The 19927-nt window shown below is 34.2% G+C and overlaps 1 long non-coding RNA gene across 1 annotated transcript in view; it reads right to left on the minus strand.

The window, feature by feature from the left end:
• Nucleotides 1–19692, minus strand: part of LOC149539296 (uncharacterized) — a 206605-nt gene extending 186913 nt beyond the window's left edge. The window contains exons 1-2 of the long non-coding RNA XR_016356212.1: nucleotides 19533–19692; nucleotides 18580–18651 (exon numbers count right to left, since the gene is read on the minus strand). This is a non-coding gene — a long non-coding RNA (uncharacterized LOC149539296). The remainder of the gene's footprint in view (nucleotides 1–18579; nucleotides 18652–19532) is intronic.
• Nucleotides 19693–19927: the final 235 nt, after the last annotated feature.

Genomic DNA, 19927 nt, shown 5'->3' on the forward strand with positions numbered 1-19927 from the left:
TCTTACCTCTAGGTTGCTCAAGCTCCTCCCTTTGATTATATTGCAGCAACAAATGGGTTTTATCTCTGGCAAATAGATTTTAGACTCGGTCATGATGGTGCATGAAGTGATCCACTCTATGGAAGCTAGCAAACAAGAAGGGATGCTACTTAAACTAGACCTATCTAAAGCCTTTGACTGAGTTGACTGGAATTTTTTTGATATGGTGCTCAAGGCTTTTGGGTTTGATTTAAAAGTTTGTAAATGGATATCTCAGCTTGTCTCTACTTCCTCTCTTGCTGTGTTGGTTAATGGAGCTCTTTTAGATTTTTTCAAACCCTCAAGAAGTCTTTGATAGGGGAATCCTCTCTTGCCAATACTCTTCATTATCCTTGCTGAATGTATGCGAAGGCTTATTGAGAGAAAGAAGAAAGAAGGTAGAATCAAAGGGATAAAACATTCCTCTAAAAGTGATCCTTTCTCGCATCAGTATTTTGTTTATGATACTATCATGGGGGGGAGGATTTTGTGAAGGAGCCAAAAAACCATGAAGGATGTCCTGGATATCTACTCCAGAGGGTCAGGCCAACTAATTAATTGGGAAAAGAGCACTTTATATTTTATTAATACCCCAAAGGAAAAACAGAGGAAAATTTCTAGGATTCTGGGTTGTAATGTGGGAAAGTTTCCCTCTACCTATCTTGGGCTTCCTTTGGGTCTGATTCCTCCTAACTCCTTCTAGAATGGTATTATGGATAGGTTCAACAAAAAGCTTGTTGGCTGGAAAGGAGCTATTCTCAATCAAGCTGGCAAATGTCAATTGGTTAAATCCAACCTTCAAAATTTGCCACTGTACGCTTTATGCCTCTTTGTGATTCCAGTTAAAGTCAAGGAGAGGATGGAGAAAATTTAGAGGGATTTCTTATGGATGGGAGTTGAAGGGAAAAAAATATACCCTCTAGTTGCCTGGGACAAAGTCTGTCTCCCTAAGAATTATGGAGGTCTTGACATAAGGAAGCTTACTAATCTTAATAAGGCTCTTTTGGAAAAGAAATTATGGTGTATCTTCAACAACATTGGGGAATGGACAGACATCTTGGTCAATGAGTACATTAAGAGGCCTTCTATTTAGTTCAGCCTTTTTAGTGAGGACATTCCTAGAGGATCAGCTATTTAGAATGGTTTTCTAAAAGCTAGGGACTTGGCAAAGGCATAAGTATCTTGGAAATTGGTGAATGGGGAGGATATCTAGTTCTAGTTTGATAGTTGGCTTATTCAGGGCCCCCTAATGAACAATCCTATCTATGATGTTTGGGTGAACCATTGTATTCAACTTTTTTGGCTGAAAGTCTGCAACTATAGGAATGACCAGGGTTGCATAGATCTATCTATAATCTCTGATGATCTAAATCCAATCATGTCAATGTTAAATTCAATGGCTCTCAGAAAGAAGAGGGATGAAATGATCTATGGGGACAACTCCAATGGACACTACTCTGTTGCTTCTAGGTATATGGCTTTTTGGAGCTTAAAAGAGAAGCCTCCTTGGTCGAAAGATTGGATCCTAGGCCTCACTCCTAAAATCAATAAATTTTATTGGCTGGCCTTACAAAACAAAATTCTCACTCAAGATAACCTTATAAAAAGAGGATAGATTTTACCAAGTAGATGTAGTTTATGTAAGAACCAGTTGGAAACAAGCAACCACTTGGTCATTCACTATTCCTTCTCTAGGGAGGTCTAGGACTTCCTGACCCAAGACTTAGAGATTAGCTGGTGCATGCCAGATAATCTCCTAGATTTTTTCTTCCAATGGAAATCCTTTCAACTAGTGCAGTGAAGGACTTTGTGGACAACTCTAAGGAGCTGAATGCCCTAAAAAAGAGTGATACATTTTATAATTTGGATTCTATAATGAAGATTTGGAGGTATGTTCTACATGCTAGCATTGAGTACATTACTCTCGACCCTAGGTTTGATCATGTTCGCACCCACCATTTCATTCTTTTGAATCATTTTTGACATGATAGCAAAGTTTCTTTCCCTTTCTATTTGTTGAACTCTATGAGCAAGGCAGTGTCAAGCTTCAAAAAGAAACCCTCTGCTAACCCTACTTTGCATGAGGGGTTGTTACTGCTCATCTATGAGCACTTCAAGGCTCAGACAATAAGTAGCATCCCTTCACAGGCTAGGAATGAGGAAATTGAAAGCTCCAGGTACTCCTCTAACTCAGATGATACACAGAGCATTACTTCTAAGGAAGGGGGGCTTACCTTCTCTAGTAAAAAAGAAACACCTAATGTAAAGAAGTCGCCCTCCCCCATTACCCCTAGAAGAAAAAGCCCTAGAGATCATGGTCAAAAGAAGCTTTGGAATGAGGAGTAGGACAAGTGTGATGAAGAGGAGGCTATGGAGTTTGAAGATGAGGAAAAGGAGAGGTAGGAGGAAAAAAAGGAAACCCAGGGTGGGAAGAAATGCAAGAGGGTGGGCACGGAGGATAAGAGGTTGTAGCAGGACCTAGACTCTTCTCTGCTCCCTCTCTCCCCTATCTGTCCCCAAGCTCACCTAGAGGAGTAGATAAAGGATAGTTTTGGAGCTGGAGGGGGGAGGTGCTGGCCAAAGATAGGAGGAAAGCCTAGAGAAATTTTAATGTGAGGACTTCAAAAATGGATATTTTCAAAGAAGTGATGAACCCCCAGATCCTGGTGGACAGCCAGGAGGAACCACATCTTAAAGAGATCATTAACCTTGTGATTGTGGAAATCTCTAATAATGCCAAGGAATCTAGGATGAACCTCTTGAAAAATGCCTACAACAGCATGATAGACAATTATAGGTCAATCAAGTGGCCTTTTCATGAGCTGGAGGAGGTTAAGGAGAAGGTGGGTCAAATGGAAAGAGCTAAGAATCTAAAGGGCCTAGAGAAAGGGAAAAATTATGATGATAGACATAGCCTGGTAGAAAGGAGGATCCACAACCTAGAAAATTATAATCATAATCTATTGAGCTAAATGATCTCACTGCTCAACTTGATTAATAACAACATTCTATCTTTAACTAATTGGCTTAAAGATAGAGGCATTCAGGGGGATGTGGATGGAAACGATAGGGGTAAAGCCAGATCCGATGATGGTAATACCACTGGTATCACTTTTTCTACTCTGCACTAGGAAGAACACAAGACTCACCAGCAGGAAGCCAAGGAGAACCAGATGGCCCAGGAGGCTGCCCAGGTCATGTAGGAGCTAGAAAGAAAGATCAAGGATTAGTTCCTATCTTTTTCCTTTTTGGCTGGCTTTTGACTATTTTGTTTGTCTTGTCTCTTCTGTTTGGCCTTTGTTTATTTGGCTAGGCCTAGTGCTTATTATCAACCTTTAGACTTGTTACTTTTGTGGCTAGGCTTCTAACACTTATTTTTAGCCTATTATGTTTTAACTCTCGAGTTTCAGGATCCCTGTAAAACCTGTTTATTTAATCAAAAACATGAACATTGGGGGGTTGTAAATCTCCTGAAAATAGCTAGTGGTCTACTTCTCTAGATCCTTGTCACCATGAAGTTCTTCATTTTCATTATTGAGTAACTTTTGGATAGTATTTATCTTCTTATGCTTGAAATTTGACCTATGGAAAAAGGTCATATTCCTATCTACTTCCAATAGCCATTGAACTCTAGATATTTGCTTCCAGAAGACTTCTTCCTTTCCAACCATGATTTTCTATTTCCTTCTTGATCCTTTCCTTCTTCATCCTTGTTTTTCTTCATTGGTAGTCATTAAAAGGTCACCTTCCACCATCTTCCCTTGTAATTCTTCTAGCTTGTTCTCAATTTCCTTCTTCTATTTGAAGATATCTCCAAAGCATTTTTTGCTCCACTTGATAACTTCTCTTCTTATGATTCCTAGCTTCCTCACTATATAATAAAAGTCTTGATCCTTGTATTCTTATGTTCCACCAACAATTGATTTGGTCTCTTAACTGAGGATGTGAATGCCACATGATTTCATATTAGAAAGGTTTCTTCCTATGGTGTTCTTGGAATGCCAAGTGAATGGGAGCATTTAGTGGTTAGAGACCAATCTTGGGAAACCCTAGAAGGAGGTGTATGGTAAGATGTCCCATCTCGTTGATATTAGTTTTGGCCTAATTTTTCACTTGCTTGTAGTCTTGTTAAAATTTGTGAAAAATAGGAAGAACTATGTGTAAAATGTTTAGGGTTTCTAAAAAAATATTTTAGCCCTCATGAAAAAACCCTAGGTAAAATATTTGTCTTGTTATGTCATTTGAGTTAATTCAAAATGCATTTGCCTTTTAAAAGGAGATATGTGAAAAACCTTGTTATACCTTAGTATCCCTAACTTTTAGGTTAATGTTTTATCTTTTTGTTTCATGATCTCTTGTCTTTTTAAGTTGTGATGTTATGAAGTCTCAATAATCACAACATAGCTCTATCTTGCTTACTAACCATTTCTAAAGGTGGTGAAAAGGAAAAATGGTCTATTCTAAGCTAGATGTGGCTTCACAGCAACTAATAATAACATCAAGGTTGGAGATGTGAATGAGAGAAAAAAAAAAGAATGCATGATCACAATTCACTTTTGACTTAAGGCATTTAAAGTGATGATACTGGGATAAAAGGAAATAGTCAATAGAGATGTCTATGCAACATCGCAGGGGATCAGGTAAAATGTAAAGACTAAGCCATGAGGATGCAAAAAGGAATTGATGGTTAAGAACTATAAGAATGTGCACCTTTGCAAGTGGGTTAAAGAAACCTTGGGTTAATGAAGCAAGGAAGAAAAATCTTCTAGTTGCACCTTTGCAGGGTTACTTGTTGAGTTAAGGAATTAAGCTACAAAGTAGTGAAGAAAAGAACAAAGTTAAACAAAACCCTAATCACATGATCACATGGTTAAATATGAAGGTGATGTCCAAGATGCGAAACCACAAAAGATACCCAGTAGTTAGAAGAAATGTTTGTCACTAGTTTGCAAATGTTTGATACAAAATAATAGGTTAAGTTGTGATGAAGTGATTCATTAATCACTACAGTTAAGATTTTATACTATCACACCATTGCTAGAGTTAATAAATAACTTAGAGTAAGGGCTATGAGGTGGCGAATGCTATGGATCACACTTTCACAAGGTTTAGCTGCAGTTACCAAATTGATGTTGTGAACATGTGATAATGAGTTTAGAATCGCTAAGGTTAAAAACTAATGCAAGTTCACAAGGGTTTACATAATAGTTAGAATTCAAGTGGTGAAACTATGAGAAGAAGATAATGGTCAAATAAAATAATGATGCAAAGCTACAAACAAAGGAATTGTTGTAGTTAAGAATGTTTTTTGAACTTTTGCATGGTTCTATAGTCAATTAGGGCATTAAGTTGCAATGTTGCGAGATGGGGAAAGTTTTAAAGGGAAAAATTTTGGCATAGCATCGCACAATTCGAATGAGCATCTTCTTTGAAAATTGTGAAGGAGTGATACAATAAGAATACAAAGCATCACAACATTGCAAGGGTAAAGGATGCTAGGGTATAAAAAATAGCAAAGTGTGAAATGATAAATAAACCATTCATCATTTGATCATAGTGGTTAGAAAGATAAAGTAAAATGAAGCTATGGAGTAAAGAAAGGCATTCGTAGCATTGCAGGCCAAACTCGATAGTTAGAAAGATAAGATACAGGTTGCAAAACATTAGAAAGATAACCCTAGTCACATGGTCATAGCTAGAATCAAGAAGAGCATAGAAGTCATGGCGAAGGAGCAATGAGTTGGTCTTTGCATCATCGCAACTTTTAGTTTTAAGGCATGAAAGTAGTTTTAATGGCCATGTCTAAGATAGACAAAAAAACATGAGCTAGATGAATGAAGATATGAAAAGTGTAGATTTTGCCATCTTTTTGAGAATTGATAGTTTCTTCAAGTGTGATGGTATTAAATGTTATTAATTTCATGCTCCCATTGCATAAAAAAATTAAGTTTGAAGGATAGTGAAATTTTTAGTACCATTTTCATAATTGCTTAAGTTTCCTAAGTGAATTTTGAGTTGTAGTGTGATTTCTAGTGACTGTTTAGCATCCAATGTATATAGATAATAGAATTACTTACAGAAATGGCTAAGAGAGAAGGAGAACTAATTGCACAAGTGGTGATTGAAGACACGGTTCACCACAAAAGGTTCCCAACATGTTTGTAGAAGAGTGGATACATATTTTTCCTAGTTTGACCAACAGCCAAAATGAAAATGATCTTGCTTTCAAAGACCTATATGCATCATGTAGAGACATAGAGGTCCTTGATAGAAATGGGTGTGAATTATTCTGGTATTTCTATAAGAATATAGTAGCAAAGGTTCTAGTATGTAACCCTTGGGTAAGGAACCTAGGAAAATTATTTGTGCTAGAAGTGTTTGTAGATGTGGACTTGGTGAAAGCATTAATAAAATGCTACAAACATGTTAATAAGTCATTCTATAGAAGGCTTAGAAGATTTTCCTATCCTTGGATAAAGAAACATTCATAAAAGCATTCAATTTGTGTGGACCTATGTCACTACCAATTGAGATAGAGAAGTGAATGAAAATTTCAAGAATCATAGGAGTTTCTACATGGGAAACAATATGACTAGACACATTCCTTTGATAAAGAAGAACATGGGAAACATTCCAAAAAGAAAGATGTTGAAAAGATCATGCCCTTGGAATTCTTCCAAAGATACTTTCAAAATAATGTGTTTGGAATTGATAAAGCTCTAGGTTTCGATGGAACCATGAAAGCTTCAAGAGCACATTATGTCATGGCTTTAAATATCCAAGACCTAAATCATAATATTGGGTATGATTTTATGGAATATATTATTGATACTATCCATAAGGAGATCATTGTTTCCCATAAAGGAGTATTGAAGGATTTTAAATTCCATCAGTATTCCCTAATCATGCATCTAATATTGTTCAAGAATGTTGATACATTTGATCAGAGCTTCTTTGAATCTATACAAGAATGGGGAGAAAGGTTGCATATACAAAGATGGAAAAGGGTATGTAAAATGTTCTACCTATATTCTACTATCATATTTTTTATAATGATTTTTTTCATCTAGTTTTTAAAATGATAGGGTTGTTAATTGAAAGAACACCTAGGAGTGTCAAAAAGGTTGTTAAACCTAAAATGTGTTTTGATGTTGGAAAGCAATTAATACATGATTGGGGAAGTGTTTTCTTGTTTGAAGAGTATACTATTATAAGGATCTTTGGATCTCCTTAGCCACCTCATATCTTGCCCAAGAATGTCTTTGAGAGGTTGGGTTTGTAGAAGCATTTTGGCAACTAATTTCCTTAGAGAATACTTGGGCAACGGTGTCAATAAAGGAACCTTTCTTTTTAGATGCACTAAGGTGGGAGATTTTGAAATAGGTAAAAAGAACATTGAAGAAATCAATGCATTTTTGAGAAATTTTTAGCTTCCAACTAGGCCAGCCAAAATTTATGATCCATTCAATGTAGTTAGATATGCCCTAAAGAACATGAGAGGGTACAATTTACCTCCCACAAAACCTATGTGGGAAGAAGATGTCATTGCTAACAGGTTAAATGAGGACATTTGTAGGGAAAGGATGGTCAAGCATAGGGATATTGTCAATTTTGAATATGAATTGAAAAAAGAAAATCCATCATTCAAAGGTTTTTATCTTGATGAAGACTACTAGTCCAAATTGGATAAACATGTGGAGAATTTTGATGAGTTAGTGTCTCAAGTCCCTGAGGCAATTAGGAAAAAGATTGACCCTAAGTATTCTGATGATGAAATTATGGTTAAGGTTTCTGATGATGAAGATCAGCCTAAAGAAGATCAACCTAAGCAAGATATCCCTGAGATTTTTGAATGGGTAGAACAAAGAAACAAAAGGAAAAAGATGGTAGAATTGCCAAAAAAGGCTCAACAAAAGACCCTTCAGATTATGCCAAGAGGCAATAAATAATTTGATAACATTAGAAGGAGGTTCTTGACCTTTTAAGCATTAAAAGATGAGTAAAGAATGAAGAAACTATAGCTAGAGGCTCAAATGGTTGATCATAGGATTATTGAAGCTCATGAGTTTATGAGTGATGATAATTTCATCAAATCTGATGAATTAAAAAAAAAAATCTTAAAATAGAGCAAAATGAACTAGCTCTGCAAATGAAGCCTGGAGATTTTGATGAAGTAGTTATTGGGTTAGTGCAAAAATTACAAGAATATGATCCCACCATTGAAACACTCACTATTGAAGAGGCAAGAGATTTGGTGACAAGGAGCAATATGATTGTATTCCTAGGATAGAATATTAGCTCATCATTTTTGGTAGATCAAATGAGAGGACAATAGAGATCAATTTCATTTGAAGATGAAAATCGGTATGGAGATTTAAGAGGGTTAGGATATAACATAGATGCTCAAACAATGGGAATATGGATTTTAGCTCTATAGTATGATAAGCCTACCCTCATGGAAATCAAAGAATCCCCTAGGGGTGATGTCATTTTCTGGCATGCACATTCTACCTCTAGTGATCAAATATATGGGATGCATATTTTAGTAAGTTTAGTAGGCAAGAATAAGATGGATACTCTTTAGGCCCAGCTAGAAAGAACATATGAAAGATTTGTCAAGACAAGAAGAAGCTACAAAGAGGAAATGAAGGAAACATATGTCTTTCAGTAGAAGACTATTAAACTGGAAATGGAAGTAGAATCATTGAAGAAAATTGTTAGAACTTCTATAGAACTCCATGAAAAAGGTGTATAGACAGAAGGCCAAGCTCCCAAAACAGGGGAGACATTAGGCTATGCAATGGAAGTTGATGAAAGAGAGTTCGAAGCAAGCAATGATACAAAAATTGAAACAATGAAAAACTTGTTGATTCATAAGATAAATACACTAAAGGCAATCTCTTAGAATGTGCATAGCAGTTACCTTGCATTAGAGGGACCAAAATATAGATGTTCAGAGGCTATTTCTCTATTATCTCCACTTTTTAATACATGGGGCCCTTACATGCAATTTTTTGATAGTTTAGTCCCTTTGCTCCCTCAGAAGAAAGACTTACCAAAAGTGACCATTGTAAATACCAATAAGATGATCTATAAAATAAAAGATTTAAATGGTTTCTTTGGTGGCAAGATGCAACTGATCCAAAATAAGATGAAGTAAATTGTTGTAGGTACACCTAATTTTGTACCCACAATTTTGGATAGTAAGGGAAAAATGAAAGACTAGGTAGAATAGTCATCTTCTCTTGATGAAATTCTTGATCATCCCAAGCTTTTGTCTTATTGCAATAATGAAGCAAGTTCTACAACAATATATGATATGATTGATATCCTTTACAAGATAGAAACAAAGATGTCTAAAGTAACTACTTAAGTCAAAGCAATAAAAAATGCTAAGTGGACCAAATGCTTAGATGAATAGGAGGAAGTTAGAGATGCCACTTTGTCAGATGTGGATACAAATATTACTATCTAGGAACTCATTACAAGCATCAAAGCTCTACTATCTGGTGATAGTGACTAGTGTAGCAAAAGGGTGTAGTTAGGATGCAGTTAAAGGCACAAGGGACAAAGAGAAGGCATGGATGGTGATAGGAGCTAAAGACAAACTAAATTTTCTAAAGAGATATTTGTTGACAGATGCTACCTGCCAATTTTTGCAACTACATCCAAAGTTTTTATTCAAGTACAAAGAATGTTTTGTATTGTAACAGAATAGAAATATTTATGTATTTGTTTTTGAATAGTTTTTTGACAAGTGTCCTCCCATTTGAAGCTTGTTCCAATCCTTTCTATAAAAGGATTTCCAAGATGTGGAGTTGAGTTCTGAAATCTATGTAATTTTTAGTGTTATAGTAGTCTTGCATTCAGTCCAATCAATCTTTAGTGTTAATTTTGTGATGTATTCATCTATAAATCTAAGAATACAAGAACATATTGAATGAGAATTTGTTATACCTTGTAGTATTTCTGAGTTTGCATTAGTGTTGTATAATTCTCAAGAAGAATTAATACAAAGGGAATGTCCTACCATATCTATTTTCTTTGAATTCTATCTCCATTTTATGTGTTGGTTATGTTGAGATTATATGAGCAAGGTTTATGCAATTTAATACAACTAAGATAGGATGTATATCAGTTTTCTATTGCTTTAAATTCAAGGAATTAAGTAAATGCTTCAATAAAGTGATAGGATTTCCATTCATATAAGAAGGATATTCATAAGAATGGTTTTAGGGTTAATTGTTGATATAATTTATTGTAAGGCAATTAATTAGGTCAAAATTTGCTAAGTAGACTCTGAATACCAATGGATAGGGAGATCATATATTCAGTTGCATATTGAAAATACCATAAGGTTGCAATGAAGCATAAAATTCAAAATCAAATCAATTTTTACTTTTATGTATGAAGAGTTCAATTGTTGGTCAACACTTATTTGTAATAATCCTCTATATGTTAGAGTTAGCTACTATAATCTAGAATTATTTGCAAAAGTTTTTAAAAGAATTGTGACTATATTCCTACTATAAGGGATAGAAGTGAAGGAGAAGGAAAGTATTATTGAGCATATGATTTGAAATCAAGAACCATAAAAATAATCATATATACACTTATCCCTCAGGCGCACCTGCCTTGGTGTTATAGAACCTAAAGTGTAGAGAATCCTAGTGATTCTATTAAATTTGGACCCATATCTGAAGAAATCTTAATTGAACATATAAGGTGGCTAACCCTTAGACTAAGTTATTTCCTCAACATCCTGGTATTAGCTTTTTGCTACCTGGTAGTTTTCAAACTCCAAGAATTAGTACTCTACCAATCCTTACCTAAATAAGATTGTTTCCCATATTGTTATTAGACTAGGTATATTAGACTTCCTATAGCTCAATATCCATGAGGTCATTTCCACTCAAGAATCCCTCCAAGTCTTGCATGCTCTTTGAGACATCATCTAGGCCACCCTTCTTCTCTGGAGGGTATATGGAGGTGTTACAAAATCTCTCCCACACACATGAAGTGAGTATCCTTCTAGTTCTTCATACAATTAGAGGCTTCACACTAGAGCTAAAGATGTTCACCTCTAGTATTCAGAGTGTAGAAGTTTAGAAGCACCCAATTGTGAACTTCCTCATTAAAGGCAATCACCATGAAATAAGAGTGGCAATGCAGCTCCACTCCTTCAAGTTTATGGGGGTTCCACACACTAGCAATCCCCCTCAGAGCACTAGTTTCATCACTATAAGCATATTTTCCCCCTAGCCATAATTAGGTGGCCATTTCTTCAAAGTTTTGTTTACTCGTCTTAACATCCTGAATGAGAACTATCTATATGTTATGATCTTTGATCATAGATTTCAAGAAAAAAAAATCCTTGGGATATTAAAGCCCTTAATATTCCAAGAGATTAATTTCTTTTTTTACCTCTTTGAGTATCCTCCAAGGTCCTCTGTGACCCATTAGCTATATCTCGAGTGGTAGCTTTGGTTCTTGCAACCCTTGTTGGGGGCCTTCCAAGCCTTTTTTTTGAGCCCGCATCCACCTTATTTTTACCACACACCTTTTCTTTGGGTTCTTGTTAAACCCCTCCGTCCCAAAAGGGGTTCCTACTATTGATGGTGGCAAGGTCAGCTCATATTTCATTTGAAGCTCAACATATGGGAGATTAATTGTAAGAGTGCCATGTGGTGAGGAGCCACCTGACTCATCCTTCCCCTTGACCATGCATGTCCCCACCTAAAAATCCTTGGATTGGTCTTATGTCACCTCTTTCTCTATGGCTTGAGGCAATGATATTTAGCCTTCTTGGTCATCCTTTCCACAGCATTAGCTTCCAAGGGATAACATGGAAGATTTTTTCCTATATTATCAATCTAGGGTAATCTTGCTTCATCAGTCTCATTCTAAATTTCTGCCTCCTCTAAGAGATCATCTAGATCCTTGTTGTACCACTCCAAGTCTTATCTCCCTCATGGTTCTCTTGTCCCACCAGATCCCCCATCCATAGGGATTGGTCCTATGGCGGCATCAAGGATTCATCAAGACTCACATCTGGGGTACCTAATTATTTTGTGGGTTCCTTCTCTTTATCATCCCTTTTCTTGAGACTTATTTTGCATTCAGAGACCACATGGCCATGATGTCTACATCTTTCACAATATAATTCCACATTATCATAAGTAATTGCTTATCTCCAAGTTCCACATTGTAAATTTAGAAAAATACAAATTGGGAGCATATTATTAATGAGAAAACTCACACAGTCTAGCAAATCCTAGCTGGTACCTATTTTGGGTAACAATGTCCACCTTAATAAAATGAGAAAATGAGTCCCTAATCCATTAGAAGACCTTATCGTCCCAGAATTCCAATCGTAATTCTAGGATATGACCCCAAATCGAGACCATTCTCTGTATGTCAACCCCAGGGTTGAAACCAAGCTTCCATTTAGCCACTACCAATAAGTGTTTCCACAACTTCTAAGAACCTACCAAAAACTAGTTTCTATCCTCTTCATTTGTGAACTTAAACAAGAACATTGCCCCCATCATGGCAACAACCATGACCGATCCTTTTAGCTTCCACCTATTAAAGGCCCATTTCCCAACTATCTCTATGGTAGATCTATATCCTAGAAATCTTCCAAAAAGACTTAGGAAAAAACTTCTAGAGATATTTTCAACAACCAAATCTGGAAAAGAAATCTCCAGACCAAAGTCCCCATACAAGACAATTGGAGTAACCTTAGTTGTGGGTCCAAAATCTGTTCTACCCACTAGCACTCCTTTCCATCTCATTTTAGGGACAATTGCATCTAGTTTTGTCCCAAGAGCCCTAGGCTCAGAGGACTGTAGAAATGCCAAATCCTCTAACAGATCTGATGAAACTAAAGAGTTCAATTCCTTGCCACCCAAGGTACACCCAACTTCTAGGAAAGTCACTTTTGACATAACCATCCATAATTCAAGGCAAACTGCCTAGGCTAGAGGGGGGATGAGATCAAATATTAATTATTTAAAGTTTTATAAATATCTTAGATCATAGGATAAAGGTCATAATAATATTGTGTAATCAAAAATATATATAATTGAGAATGAACTATGCAGAATTATATTCTAAGATAAGATACATATGGGTAGTTAGAGAAAAAGGTTAATTTAATTTCATTAAATTAATTACCTTTTTTCCCTTCTTAAGATTTTTCTTTATGCACTTTTTGCATTCTCTATTTAATAATTAATTAGTAATTATTAAATAGCTTTTACATTTTAGGTTACCTTTTGTAACTTTTTAGGTTACCCTTTTTAGGTTTCGATTTCCTTTCATAAGGATTGATCTCTTTGTAATTCTACATCTTTTTCATTTCTAAGAATACAATTTGCATATTTTCAGAGCAAACCCTTGCCTCTTCTTGTCTTTTTCTTCTCTATGACAGGTTTTCTACATGTAGGTATTTGAGGGCTTCATGGATTTGTTTTGCATATTGCTCAAATCCTTCAACTATTAGACCAAGCCCACAACAATCTCACTCCTAAGAGCTTTATGCAAAAATTCCTTCAAAAAAATAAGAACTTATCAAATAATATTGAATTAGGATTACATAGTAATACTTCTAACAAAATATACTCATTAGATTACTGATTCCTTTATTTAAGAACCCTAAATTAAATTTATTTTATAAAATAGAAAGGAAAAAAAGATTTAATATTCATTTGATTCAATCCAAAACTTGGTAATTTTGCATTACTATACGATGGCCTTTGAAAAACTTCCCCCTTTCTCTCACAAAAACTACGTATGAGAACACCTTCTCATTTAACTAATTTATTCTTAAATACTAACATTTATTTTATCGAATTGATAAAACTAAATTAAACCTAAAAACTAACCCGATTAATGTAAAATTTCAATATTACCCACCTTATTTCATTAATTTGAATAAGAATGGAACATTGCAAGGGTACTAAACCCAACCTTTTATAGAATTTGATGAATTCCCCCTTCACCAATCCTCCTTACTTTCTCAAGAGATATAAAACTAGTTGCAATAGAGGATCTCTTGGCTTCCTTGGTTATCCAAGAGACACCAAACTAGTTGCATGAATGGATCTCTTGATTATAGAACCTAAAATGATCTATACACCATGAGTGCTCTCACCTTCCATGTATAATGTGACACATTTTTTCTAAAATTCCACATCTCCTCTGAGTGTATCTAATATCTATTATAAAATTTTACATGAGATATATTTCCTTTGATAGTCTACATCTCCTCTAAATATATCTAATTTATCCTCAAGTGTTGTGGAAATAAACTCTCCTCTACAACACAAATCACCATCAACACGCCTACTCATGAGACACATTTCCTCTAAAAGTTGACATCTACTCTAAGCATGGCTAATGCCTCCTATAGTGCTCATCAAATCATATTCAAATCTTTCCCCCCTCACTCCATGAAGGGCCAATCATATTAATTAATAGTAGGTGTATATTTTCTTCTAGGTAACACTTGGCACACCCTCCAAATATAATCCTTGAGATTAGTTTAATCAATATCCATTATTGATATTAGATGAAACTAGATAGTAAAAGGTAACATACTCTCCAAATTGGATAGATTCATGCAATATAATTGTATATATTATAAAATGAGGGAAGAACAATAAGTTAACCATTAGGTAGAGAATAAATATACGTAAATAAAAGGATATTAATCACATAGGAAATAATCTATTTATATGGTTTCTAAGGTAAATATAGGTTCTTCAAAAATTTTAGCAACATCTTTCTTCATTATTTCACACTACTGAGATATTCATTTATTTCAATACAGATCTCCCTACATTCTCATTTTAAAAAATGTGTATACATTACTTTGTTCGTCCCACTTTTAATGATTGAATCTTCTTTTTTGAGATCTATTAAATCTCTATGTCCTATTGATTCAAAGGAGTAAATATTTATTTTAAGAAATCTCTTGAATCTTGATATTTCAAATAGTTCTTAATTTGCTACTTAAAATCTCATTAAATAAAAAAAATTGATTAAATTTTTATTTTATTTTTAATTTAAGAACTTTGCAAACAAAACAACTACCCTCTAATAATGAAAGAAGTTTCACCCAATATTTTTATAGATTGATTAATAGAGAAAAAGTCCTATTCATTTTTTTGAATGAAATTGTTGACCTACAAGACCCTATTAATGCCACCATTTTCCTTTAAAGATCTCACAAGTTTCATTTTCCAATTTCTTTAACACATTTTTTTATTAAAAAAATCTAATTGTAACTCCATTAGACTACCCTTGTTACTTCTAACTCTATTAAGGGCTTCACTCTTGAATCTTCCAAGCATGATTTTCCACTCTCCCATTATAAAAATTCATTCCTTAATTTTTTTACAAATCTTCTAACTCTTACAAGAATTTCATTCAACAACTATATCTCTTTCCAGTTATACATTTCAAAGGATAGCTTAGTGGGTTTCGTTGACTATTTATATCACCTCTTATGCATTTATAGCCTCAATGTTTTCTTCCTAAATTCTTAACATGTTTAATAGGTTTTCATCTATTTTTATTCTTTGATGGATGCTTGTATCTTTAGCAACCTATCTTGAAGATTTGATAATGACTAGTGTGGGAGAAGAGCCATACTTTAACAAATGGCATTGGTAGATGACTTCTTCCTTCTATGCATTCATGCCCTAACATTTCAATGTCCTATTATGAAATATTTCATAAGGATGTAACAAATATTTATTTACATATATTTTATCTTTATATTATTTTTAAGTGAAAATAATTTTTTAATTAATTAATTAGTAAAGGAAAGCATAATTTTGATATGAAAAAAAGTTTTCATAATAAATTTAAAAAGTAAGCTATTATATAACAATAAAAAATAATTATTGGAAAATGGACTCATCTTTCCCTTGAGCCCTCTCACTATGTTTTCAATTAAGGTTTTAAATAGGTTTTTTAATACGTAACTAGAAAGCCCAAATGTCTTTACAAAATATGAAATAAAGTTTTTCAAAAGAAACTATGCTAAAAATCAACACTCCCAAGAAACCATCATCCCACAAGTGATCAAAAAACTAACTATGATGAGAAACAAAACCAAACAACATAACTATGCTAAAAACACAAGGCAAAAAACTACAAGATAAAAGAACCAACCTAGTTGGCTCCATTTCCATCTCCTCCTTCTTCTCCTTGATCTTCTCCACATCCACTTTGACATTTTCTTTGATTTATTCTTCATTCTTATCCTTCATCTTCCTAGTAGAAGATTCTATTCATTTCTTACTTGTAGCCTCTTCCATGCTCTTAGCCTCATCCAGGTCTAGCACAATGTGTTGTCAACCTACATTTCCATATTACCAACGATTTTATCCATACTTTCTACCAAGGCCTGCAACAACTTCTAGTAATTATTAATCATAATAGAGGTGTCTCTTTTCAAATTTTCAATTATGTCAACCAACCCTTGAATCTTAACCTCCACATCATTCCCTACTTTACCACTCCCTACCTCCTCTTTGAGCTTGCTCTCAACTTCCTCCATTTTTGCATTTAGGGCTTTGTATTTGATGTTAAACTTTTTAATGGAATTAAAGGTCCATTGCTCCATTCTAAAAGTGTACATAGAAATAGATTTTTCCATTTGGAGCACACCTAGAGAAGGTTAGCTATCAATTCCTTTCAGATCTTCCTCTAGCAATTTAACATTGACCTCATCCACAACCACAATATTGGCCATAAGAAACTGCCTCTCTTTCTTTTCCTCATTCTTGTCCTCAAAGTCATCATGGGCTACAATGGGAGGAGATCACAATCAATCATATATATTGTGAGGGGAAATCAGAGAGTAGATGAATTAGCTAATATAGGTATAAAAGGAGGTCATACACAAGAAGTCAATTTCAATATAGGGACTCCATCTGAATTAGGGATGGTTTAGATTTTTTAAGAATTTCTACTATAGTTTAAGATTCAAGTGTTTTTCTTTAGAGCAGAATTTGGAGGTTTTGGAATCATCTAGTCTGGACTCGATGCACATTCAAAATAATGAGAAGTCTCTCCCCCACACCCCACATTTTATGCGAGTAGAGTAACATGAGTTTATTATCATTGTATTTTTATGTAAATAAGCCAACAAAACACCCTTAGATGTAACAAACTAGTAATCACGATGCTTAAGACTTGATTTCTCTACTGAGGACTAACTACTTATCTCTATGAGATATATATTCTGATGATTTAGGTGTATATTTTATTTTTGTTTAAGAAAATATTTTTACAACTCTACATTTCAATTATGTTCCCTTTTTTGTATTTATTACTTTTTAGAGTTTTATCTTAACATAAAATCCAAGATGTACTGCTTAGATTATATAAAGATCCTGATCGGAGGTAAAAGAAGGAAAGGATGAAGGATGACCTAGAAGGAAGATGGGAAAACATAACTTGGGACTAAACAATGATTATAGAGATGTATCTATGTACTTTATGGTGTATCAGGGGTTAGGTCATTTATGAATAAAACTAATAAATAATAATAAATTATTCGCATTAATATAATAAATATAATGATTTCACCTAAGACCTAAGGGTTCCCAATTTTTACCCTCATAACAAATAAGCATTTCAAAAATTGATGTTATGGATACCATTACATAAGGGCATACACCCCAAGTCCCTACCAAGTGTTGCTTGATTAGTTCAAGCAAGCCCTTAATTGGAAGCATAAGTGATTATGAATTAATTTGAACAATGTCAAGATGTTTGTATGGTAATTTATTAATCTACTTTCATTTTATTTTTTAATATTCTTAAATCTAATGTAGGATGTGAGTTTTTGTTTCTTGATTCAATTGTTTTTTTTAATCATCAAGTTACTCATCCATTATTAGGATAGAGAGTGCAAGAATGAAATACTACATGATCCATCATTCTTGCACTCTCTATCCTGATGATGGATCACAGAGTGTGATCCTAAATGTTGACGATAAAAAAATACACGCAATTGAATCCAGAAACAAAAACTCGCATCAAATAGATTGTGAAAATCTGATATTGCTAATGTAGGATGTTTATTAATTTATTTTAAGTTTATTATAATAAAATATTTTATATCCTTACGAAAAAAAACTATTTAGTTATCTAATATAAGAGTGCAAGTCTTTAGGTTAAAACCTCCATAATATTTCACCCTCATTTTTATAATATTGAGACTTTGAATTCAGTAAGACTTGATTCCTAAACAATTCATTTAGAACCATTCAACTTCACCATAAAATAATTCATTTTATTAAAGATTTATTTAAATATATTTTATAAAAACAAAATAATAGTAACTATACATAAAGCCAAACACATATATATCCAAACAAAGATTTTTTTATAATTTATTGCTACTGAGATGTTGATCGTTGATCCATTCTAATAAATGATTTCATTTAACATAAATAAATTACTTCTTTTATAATGTATATGATGCCACAGGTACATACATATACCCGTTCTCTATCAAGCAAGTTTGGATCTTCTAACCTGCCATAACTGACTGGAGGAGCAACCTCTAATCTTCTGCTATTACGCTTAATGTCTAACCACATCTCTTACCTGCCATTCAGAAACACCCACCCGAAACAATTCATATAAAAACATTGAAACTTTAGCCTTTAAAAAAGGCACGAGTAACACTTACAAAAGCCAATCTATTCATATTACAAACCAGAGACTCAAAATTAACCTTCCAAAAACATTATTAGGGCTCGTTTGGTGAGCTGAATAGGAATACGTATTCTGGAATATGTATTCCAAAAATTGTGAATTCCTTGTTTGGATGCACCAAAACGGGATTGGAATACGAAGCAAAAATGGAATACGTATTCCTATTCTTTTTTTTTTTTTTTTTAGAAAACATAACTTTTCGGGTCCGTGAATTCCCATCAAATATTGGCTGAACCAAATAGAGAATAGGAATACGTTCTATTCCAGAATACGTATTCCAGAATATGTATTCCAAAATACGTATTCCTATTCCGCTCACCAAATGGGCTAGAGTCAGTCATGGATTCATTGCGGAATAGGAATACGTATTCTAGTATACGTATTCCAAAAATTTTGAATTCCTTGTTTGGATGCGCCAAAATGGAATTAGAATATGAAGTAAAATAGGAATACGTATTCCAATTTTGGCCCAAAAATGGGATTTTGTAAGTCCACCCAAATAGGTGTTATTGGAATGCATATTCCTATTCCACTTTCTTTATTGTAGAAAACATAAATTTTGGGATCCATGAATTCCCATCAAATATTGGCTGAACCAAACGGAGAACAAGAATACGTAGCCCCATTTTCTATTCCAGAATACATATTCCTATTCTGCTCGCCAAACGAACCCTATAGTCAGTCATGGATTCATTGCTAAATAATATAAAACCAAAGATTTCAATCAGAGAACAATCTTTTCCACAAAATTGTGAACTTGGAGTAAATACCTGAGAAAATAACAGATGGCGGTATATTCTTTATCACGCAGCACACAGCTTCTTCCAAAATATGAATGATCTTAACTTCCTTTACAATGGAAAGCCAATGAATTCGTTTGCAGATCTAGATACATAGAGCAAACAGAAGTAAATGGAAAGAGAGGCGTACAGATTCGTTTAATAGACGTACAGATGTAACTAGAACTTGCATTAGGGTTTCCTTAAAACTCGGGGTCTGTGACGTGGACAACACGTAATTGGAAGGAAGAAGCAAGAGCCGTGTAAACACTTAGCAAGGAAGAAAAATCGTGACAGGTGTCCGTCCATTACCGGCTGTGAAGAAGGAACCATGTACATGATGGGACATGGTGATGAATTTAGTCTAATGGGATATGCATGATCGT

Source organism: Cupressus sempervirens, chromosome 9 (assembly GCF_028749045.1).
Source record: "Cupressus sempervirens isolate cs-2001-9-10 chromosome 9, ASM2874904v1, whole genome shotgun sequence".
NCBI lineage: Eukaryota > Viridiplantae > Streptophyta > Pinopsida > Cupressales > Cupressaceae > Cupressus > Cupressus sempervirens.